General features: G+C 33.1%; 1 pseudogene; it reads right to left on the reverse strand.

Moving 5' to 3' along the window:
* Positions 1 to 3,794: 3,794 nt before the first annotated feature.
* On the reverse strand, positions 3,795 to 9,205 carry LOC131177359 (U-box domain-containing protein 13-like; annotated as a pseudogene).
* Between the last annotated feature and the right edge of the window lie 300 nt (positions 9,206 to 9,505).

The raw sequence follows: 9,505 nt of genomic DNA on the forward strand, positions 1-9,505 counted from the left end.
TATATATTATTAATTCTATCCTCATCACCATATGACAATTGGGTTTTAATCCGTTGTCAAGAAATAGATTGCTCATATTACATCCAATCATAAAAGTATATTTAACCCAATGATATCGAGAGATAAGCAACTAATAAAAAGAAAATATCATGAAAATAAAATCAAATTGAATTAAGAAAATAAAAAATATATTTTATAATTAATTAACATATATTTAGAATTTGGTTGGGTTGGATTGGAATGGTTAGTGAAGATCATATATATATATATATATAAATATATATATCAAATTAATTTTGAGTAAATTGCACCAATTGACTCTCTAATTTATGTAGTTATTTTATTTTAGTTACCCAATAAAATCCCTCAACTTTAGCTTTATTTCAGAAAAAGTCCTCCTGAACTTCAATAACAGATTCTAAGTTAAAAAATAAAATTATCCTTTTACTCTTTTTTCTTTTTTTTTTCTTATTTCTTATCTTTATGATTAAATTAATTAATAATTATTATCAATAAAATTATTTTATTTTAACTAAATTTATTAATAAAATTATTAATTATATATATGTTGTTTATTATTAATTAAATTTTAATTTGTGACAAACTTAAAAAATAAACTTATAATAAGAATAATAAATTTTAAAATAATATTTTATTAATATATAATATTTTATCAATATTTTAGTTTTAAAAAAATAAACAATAAATAATAATTTATAAAATTATTTTGATCAAATATTAATTTAATATTGTTTAATAAAAAAAATCAACAAAAGTTATTATAAATTAAAATGACTTCTTCTGAAATAAAATTAAAATTGAAGAATTTTAATCTAACAAACTAAAATTAATTGAGTGAAATAAAATAATAAATACTTAAGTTGAAGAACAATCAGGGCAATTTACTCAACTATAATCTTTTAATTTGCAAATATATTATTTTAAAGAGGACCCAATAAATTTATAATTCATATATTTAATTTACTTTAGTTTCATAATAGATTGGTTCATTGGAGGCTTTTCTTTTACAGACCAAGCAGTGTGGGACCTTAGTGTTCAAAGGCGCAGACGTAATTGCTTTTTCCCATCTTTAAATTGAATTTATCTGGTGTGTCCTTAGCTTAATTTAATTTTTAGCTTTATTTTTATTTCTTGACTTTATATTCTTCACCTTCTAATCATTGGCTCTCTCATATCACTACCTCTCATACACTAATTAACGCGGGAATTTGAGTCATTCGATACTTTTATCTTTTAAACAAGATCAAATATTTAATTTTCGCGAATGAAAATTATATATATTAAGAGAGTTTCACTCTTTAATAGATTAAATCTAGAGCGAATAAAATAAGTCTTAATCTAACGGGCTGGAGATACTTTGCAATATGGAAAAATGTGAGGATTAAAAAAAAAAATAGTCAATATTCAGCTTTTACAGAAATTTTCATTTTCAGCATGACTTAATTTTAACTAAAATCAATTTCAATTTCAATTTCATTGCTTTATTTTGTAAACTTCATTATTCATTTAAATTTTCGCAAATTCTGGAGCTTTTTACAAGTATAATAAATTTCATATAATTAAAAGAGTGAAATTGTAATTTTTTTTTTTTAAATTAGACTTCCAACATATATAATAAATATGAAATTATGAATTGATCTCATAAAGTTAATTTCTTATATATTTCAAATCAGTTTTTAAAGAATTGCAAATAAATATTTTATGAAATTCATAGCTTGGGACTGTGGTCGCCCAAAAATTTTTTAAATTAGAATTTTACTTGTAAAAGTTTTGTGTATTTTTTCTTTAAAAAAATAGATTTTGGCTCCAAAATTTTTAAAATTAAAATTTTACATACAAATTTAATATATTTAAGGAAAAACTATTATTTACTTCTTTAATATTTTTATCTTTGTTTTATATTAATTTCATCCATATTTTTTATATTATTTAATTTTAATCTCTTAATATTTTTATTTTTCTTTTTGATTCTTATACTTTTAATAGATTTCATTTAATTTTTTTTAATATTTATTTTTGACCTCCTCAAAAATAAATTCTAGTTTTGCCCTATTTATATATAAATAGTTATGATATGAAATAAGATTAGTTACATCTCATTAATTAGCTTAATCAAAATCATCGAAGTTTGAACTCACGTATTATAATTGTTGTTTCACATTGGTTTAGGATAAAATTTGAGTAAACTTTCTCCTCTCAAGCTAGTATTTAGGGTTGATTTAAAATTTGGCCATCAACATATATGTTTTCTTACAAACTTCACACCACAGATGTTTATACCTGGGTGTGAAAGAGGTATATTATTCCATATTGGTTCATTTTTCTATAATAGTCCAATATATGAGTTTATATTTGAAGGGAGAAGTTAAATTTTGAGTTAAATTTGAAATTAAAAGTAGCTTATTATTAGCTCGAGGAAGCAAATAGTATTCAAAAGGTTAAAAGAGATGCTCATAAAATTGGTTGGAACCATTTTAGAATGAAGAGCTTAGCTAACAAACAATGCAATTCAAATTGCTTCAAAGGAAAAAGGAAACTGGGTTTCAATTCTTTCGTTTTGAACTTTTACTTTATAATGTTGAACAAGCAAAACGACTTATCTGACTTTAATACATGGTAGAAGAAAATCAAATCTTAATGCCGCTAAGATCTTGGATCGATGCTCACTTGAATTCCCCAAGCTTTTTCTTTTTGGTTGGATCAACTTCTGGGTATATTAAACCTTCAGTTTTATCTTTTTTGTTTTCGTTCAAATTAACTTCAAAAGCGAATGAGTTGGAAAGAAAGGGTCGGAATATCTCCCCAACAAAGTAAAAGTTTTAAAACGAAATTCTAATTGAAGAAACTAACTTATAATTTTATTAAAATATCAAAAATTAAAATTATAGTAACTAAATTATAAATTTAATCAAAACTTCAAAAACTAAAATGTAGTTTTACCTTTTTTTTTTAATTTTATTTTATGCTGCATAATAATATATGATGACTACTTCATGTTAACCATAATATCTGATGCATTCTCTTTAATACACATCCCAAGAAAAATAAAAGAGAAGGTCGTATTTGTATGCACAACCCGAGTTGAATTCTCGTGCTTGATAAATATTTTACTCGTTTATCCCATTTTAATTGATGATTGTCTCACTCTATTTATTTTTATAAAAAAATTAAAAAAATATTATTTTTCTTTCATACTTTATTTTTATCTATTTTCATTCTTAATATATTTATATTTTTCTTATCACCTTTCTACATTTCAAAATATTACAAAACTACTTTAATCAATTATTAATATTTTTTTATATAAAAATAAGATTATTGGATCACTTCCAAAACTTTAAAAAGCACACAATGAGTAGTTCCAGGGCATTTTTTGTCCTGAAAACTTAGCAACCTAGCTAGCCATGATCTGGTTGGACCCAAAATTAGAGTCTTGAAGGATCAGTTACGATCACTCATCTCCAGCTAAAAATCAGATTGAAACTGCAAATCTTATTTGGTCCAATTCATCGATCCAATTCCTATGTTGGGTCGTCCATTTCAGACAACTAAACTAGCTCAGTTCACTATGCGATCCTGATTTTTTTTTATTCATTTTACGCCACGTATGAAAATTTTTTGGTATTTCGAAATGTTGAAGGGATTGATAGTGTTAGAGTTTGATCCTGTATTGTGATTTATTAGGTAGGCATTTGACAACTAGATTATTATAACTAATTTTATTACACCATTAAACTAATACTAATAATACCCTTTGAACAATTCAGAGGAAATACAGAAGGTTTCCATATTCTTGTGATTTCTGCATTTCCATCATTGATCGATATAGACCCGTGGCATCTTACATGGTTTCATTTTGGATACAGGACACATCTCTTCAATAAAAACAGAGGATGATTACATGTTACAATGGTATAATTCACATACATGTCAGACACGTTGCAGCAGAGTATTGATCTTTCTGCTTTTTTTTTTCTCTTGTTCCCCCTTTGATGGATGTCTGGATAATCTCTTTTAAATGCAGTCCTCGTCCAACATAAACAAATGAATAACTTACAAACTGGACCGGTGATCTTCCACCTCCCCTTCCAAAGCAAGGACGCCTCTCCGATTTGATGACAAAAAAACTAACACGAAAAAAAAAAAAAAACCCAATCGTAAAAATGGTGAACAAAAAACGTCAGCTATCAGCAGAATTTGACATGGAGGATGGCTGGGACTGCTGAGTATGAGCCTGAGATTGAGTTTCAGTTTGTGCCTGAGCCTGCTTTTGCTGTTCAACAAATCTGCTCAAACGCTCAATCAACTGCTGAGCCTTCCTCTTTCCCCGGTCTGTGCCATTTTGGGCCAAATCTACTAGAGGCCCCATTACTCCAAGCTCTTGCGCTTCTGCCAAATATTTTTGGTCTCCAGCACAAAGGTGCACTAGAACTGCAGCTGCATTCTCTCTGTTCCTTGGGGATCCATTCCCAATAACTTCAACCAAAACTGACACTGCCTCTGCAGATCCAATGGCTGCCTTCCCTTCAGGGTGGCTAGCTAGTATCGCTAAGATGGCAAGCGCTTCATCCACCATTCCACCTCCACGTTCTGTCAGCAGACGCATTAATGTGGGCACAACTCCAGCCCTCACTGCCTTTCCCTTGTTCCCTGATAGATGCACAAGTTGAAAAGTGCAGTTGCAGCATCTTTTTCCCCTTTGTGTACCCTCACTTAGAAGTGTCACAAGTGGGGATGGCCCTGAAGAACCTATTGTAACTTTATTTTCATCCACAACTGAAAGACTGAAAAGGGTGGCTGCAGCATTTTCCCGAGCTTCCATGCTGCCCTTCTTGAGCACATGCACAATACCAGGAACTGCCCCAGCTGATATGATGCTTCCTTTGTTATCTTCACATATGGAAAGGTTAAGAAGAGCAGTAACAGCATGCTCTTGGATGCGAGAGTCAGGTGTTGACAGGAGGCCCACAAGGAGAGGGATTGCACCAGCTTCAGCAATAGCCACACGATTATCTGCATTCCGCTTAGCAAGAAGGCGGATCTCACCTGCAGCAGATCGCTGGTCTTCAGGGCTACCCGATGTGAGTTTGTGAAGGAGAATTTCAATCTTTGTAAGCTCAGCAGGTGAGTAGGCAGATGTGGTTTTGTTGCATCGTGAACTGCTGGGTCGTTTTGGTGGTTCAATCCCATTTGCTTCACACCACTGGGCTATGAGGCTGCGCAGTACATAGTTGGGTGTGAGAGCAGTACAGTTGAGGGACTGTTGTGTCTTTGGACATGTGCTATGTCCTGCTTCGAGCCACTTCTCAATGCAGGAACGCTCATAGGTCTACAACAAAGACAAAGGGACCTTGTTAAATAGACAGGAAAAGACATACCAACTCCCAAGTCTGTGCTTAGACTGGACATATATCCGTAGGTAAAAATTCTAGCAAAATGCCAATCAAATTCAAAGTCAACCCATCAGGAGTTGTTTCTAACCGTCAAAATGCATGGGAACTCATCTCTAAAGAATCTAAAATAGGACTCAGATGACAACCATCATCTTCAGAACATTCTGTAGCTATGTTGTAATAAACTAGAAGATAGGAAAAATCCATTGTCTTGCTATTATAAGACAGGAAATCCAGCACACATATACCTGCCCTGTTGAAACAATAACAGGATCTTTCATCAATTCCAGGGATATTGGACAGCGGAAATCTTCTGGTATAACTGGTGCCTTGTGATTCCCATTACCACTGCCGCTTGGAGGATGATTCTTTTCTCTTACAGGAGCATCCATGTTGGGGTTTTCTGTTTGTACAAAATCCTTTATTTTCTTCAATAGCATCGACATCTTCTCAATGTTTTCACCAGGATCACCACCAGTGGCAGCAACCATTTCATGCAAGGCTAATGACTCTTGTGTAAGGTCAGCTATCCCCTTCAATTGTAACTTCTCAGATGATCTTCTTAGGACAGCTGGATCTATTTCTGCATCTTTGTTCTTGTTATAAAGTGATAATAGATCTTCATACAGCTCAACATCAGGAGGATCAACCCTTCCTTTCGCTCTCCTGAACTGAGCATGGACAAGCTCAACCTGAATAAAAAAAAGTAATCAATTACACAAATTAATGGAATAGAAAGAGCTGTGTTACAGGCTACTTATATTAATGTTAAACCAATGTCTTTTTAATTTTATTTTTTCTGGACTGTTGAAGGACATAATAGAACGAGATCAAAGCTAGTTTTGAAGTACCTCAAGTCCTAGTTTTTGAGGCGATTATTGTTGCATTATAAAAAGAAAGCTCCTGGTGCCTAATCAAGCTCATATTGGAGATATTATAGATAATTATGAAACCCACATGATCATCTCAGTATCATGAGCCACAAATAGATTAAAATGGGGACAGAATGATAGCTTGTTAGATTCTTATTCCTCTCCACATAACAACAAACAGAATTGTTCATTGATCTTCTACCTGTTCCTTAACTTCATCTGATATGTCAAGGTTTTCATAGGAAATTCCACTTAGAGCTTGTTCCAATTGAGTTGTCACCTCATGATACTTGTTCATAATTTGTTCCCTCTCCAATACCTGCAAGCAGAATGGAAATGCTAACTTCAAATTGAAAAAAATAAATAAATAAAAGGTGGCCCGAAATACCATAAGGAAAAGAAAAACAATGTAAAATTTCCAATGAAAAAACGGTCTATGACACCAATATACATAAATGCCTGGACGAGCAATGATCATCAATTGATATATACCTTATTATAGAAAGTGGACACATATGCAGATGCTTGTGCACTAGTCACAAAAAATACATATCTGAAGATAAAAACCAGGCACAGCCTGAACAATATCTGTTAAAAAATCTTGGAACAAGTTTTTGCTGAATATTAACACCGCTTCAACTTGTTAAAAGTAAGACTGGGAATGCCTAACCAAACACCATCTTAAACCACTTAGTACATGTTTGGCATAATGTAATAGAAGGTAATGTAATGAAATGAATTTTCAGTACATCTTTTTATTAAATTTTTCTATGATTGCGCTGCATTTCCATTACATTCAATTACATGCTACCAAACATGTACTTATATTCAAAACTCTTAGAATACTTGTCATCCTTATTAATGCTGTCGGTAAATAAATGAACATGAGATTGGGGGGAGAGAGAGAAAGAGAGAGGAGGGAGGAGGGAGAAGAAAAGGTCTGAAGTCTGAAACAAGAAAAATCTGTTCCCCCTACTTCCATATGATAATTATCCTTTCCCTCATTAAAGCCCTGGTCCCCAGAACAGAAGCCATCTCATCTCACCATTCACCATGGTTCATAGCAATCATAATTCACGAGCCCAAACATCAAAGTAACAGCACTTAATGAAAGATGGCAGACAAGATAAGCCTGACATATATATGCATAGATGATCCAACATGAAAACAAATTATATAACAAAGTGAATACTTCATACTATGCATGCATGTCTAAGAAGTGTCAAATTAACCCCAGAAGCAGCAGAAAGAATCACAAATTTGGATGTGATTAACAACAATAGATCAAACAACCAAAACTCCAAGAATTAATCTCAAAAAATAATTGACATCACATGAATAGAGTACCCACCAATCAGAAGGAGAAGGAATCCACTTATCATTATCCAAAACAATGTGCCAATGTCTCTGAACTCCCAATTAACCAAAATAAAATTTGATATCATCTTTATTTTTTCTGTTTGTCACAGGATCACAAAAAATCCAATCTGGACCATAGATCATGCATCAAATCATACTCTTGCACCCTCCCCCTAATATTATGATAAATCAAGCCAATGTCCATCAAGCCATGCGTAAAGCTACAGAAGCACAGATGAAACTTTATAAAACATAACAAGAGACTAGGTCACAGTGCCATATCCAAATAACAATCTTGGATGAAATCAAGGTAGGCAACACTAATGGAGACAAAAGGGAACGTTAATGAAGACATGTTAAGGGACGAATCTCATTCCAAGATCCACACATGAAAGGCACATTAATAAAACCCAAAAAACACAAACGTTCTATCTAAATACTGATTCTACATGCAAATCAAAGAAAATATATTGATTAAGGCACCTAAGTGATTGGTTCTAGTTCAGGCTTCCTGATATCCACTATATGATTAAGACAGAAGCTAAAGAGATTGGTGGGCAGAAGGGATTGAAAATCTGAGTAGTAAAAATGTTGCTTCGGCTGGTTCAAATTAGTCACAAACACAAAAAGAGACGATACAAGCCGAAATGAGAACCAGATCAGTTTCTAACTTTTGAACGAATTGCCAGCAATACTGCATCATGATAATGAAGAAAAATGCACTCATTAGAACTCAAATCTTCAATTTTTGTCATTTTCTTTTAGCTTAAGAACAACTATTATCACCAAATTGAACTTTACTCTTTAACTCATCCAAAAATGCAAAAAAAAAAAAAAGAAATCCATAATCACACAAATTAAAAATATTCAAATCTTCATAGAAATGTTATTGCAAGTAATTTTAGAAGCTGCTAACACTTTAGCTCAGAAGCAGCCAAACAGATCCAAATCCAAACATAACCAACCAAAAGTCTAAAAAAATCACAAAAAATTCAAACACATACACACCAGGTAAATCTTGCTGCCTTCGCTGCCAAATCTGAGCAACTCCTTAGCTGAATCCAAAGCTTGTTTTAATAAAACTAAAGCTTTCGCAGTCTCTTCAGGAATCGGCTCCTTGCTCTCTCTAATCTCCTCGAACATTGGAGTCAACAGCTTCAATCTTCTCGCTAAATTACAATACTGCTTCTTCACCGTATACCTATAATCAGAGATCGAAGCAATCTCGTTCACCGTATCAATCAAACTCTGAACTACCGCCCCTTTCTCTTCCTCCATTCCGCTACAACCGAACCAGATCTCCCTAGCTTCGTCACTGTACGCACCGTATTGACGAGAATAGGAAACCGTACGGTCTCTTTCTAGAGCTAAATTTGGAGAAGGTTAGCAGGGCAGGCCAGCAATGGCCGTGGTCGTCTCCAGTCTCCGCAATAGACTTTTTAGACAGAGAAAGTTTCAGAGAGAGAGAGAGAAGAGCAGAGGGGAGAAGAGAAGGAGAGAGAGTCTTTTGTGGCGCGGCTAGAGTGAGTTAAACCGTGGTTGGGGTTGGGAATTAACTCTTGGGTTTGGGTTAAATACTTCAATGGACTTTCAATTTGAGGGAGCGGCTTGGCTGGAACGGCGAGGCGCGCCGGAGAGTACTTTACTGTCTTTTTACCGTACATCGTCAGGGTTCGTTTAGTCGGTTAAACTAATGCCGGTGTTTTATACAGTAGTATGTTTCTGTGAGCTGCGGACTAGATCTCGCCACCGACTGGTTTCGGTAAGGCGGGTCTCATAATTTCTAATAATGGGATGTGCAGCTACAATTCGATTCTAAATACTTTTAATTTTAATTTTAATTGAATCTTAATTATTTAA

The sequence above is a fragment of the Hevea brasiliensis genome, unplaced genomic scaffold (genome assembly GCF_030052815.1).
Source record: "Hevea brasiliensis isolate MT/VB/25A 57/8 unplaced genomic scaffold, ASM3005281v1 Scaf422, whole genome shotgun sequence".
NCBI lineage: Eukaryota > Viridiplantae > Streptophyta > Magnoliopsida > Malpighiales > Euphorbiaceae > Hevea > Hevea brasiliensis.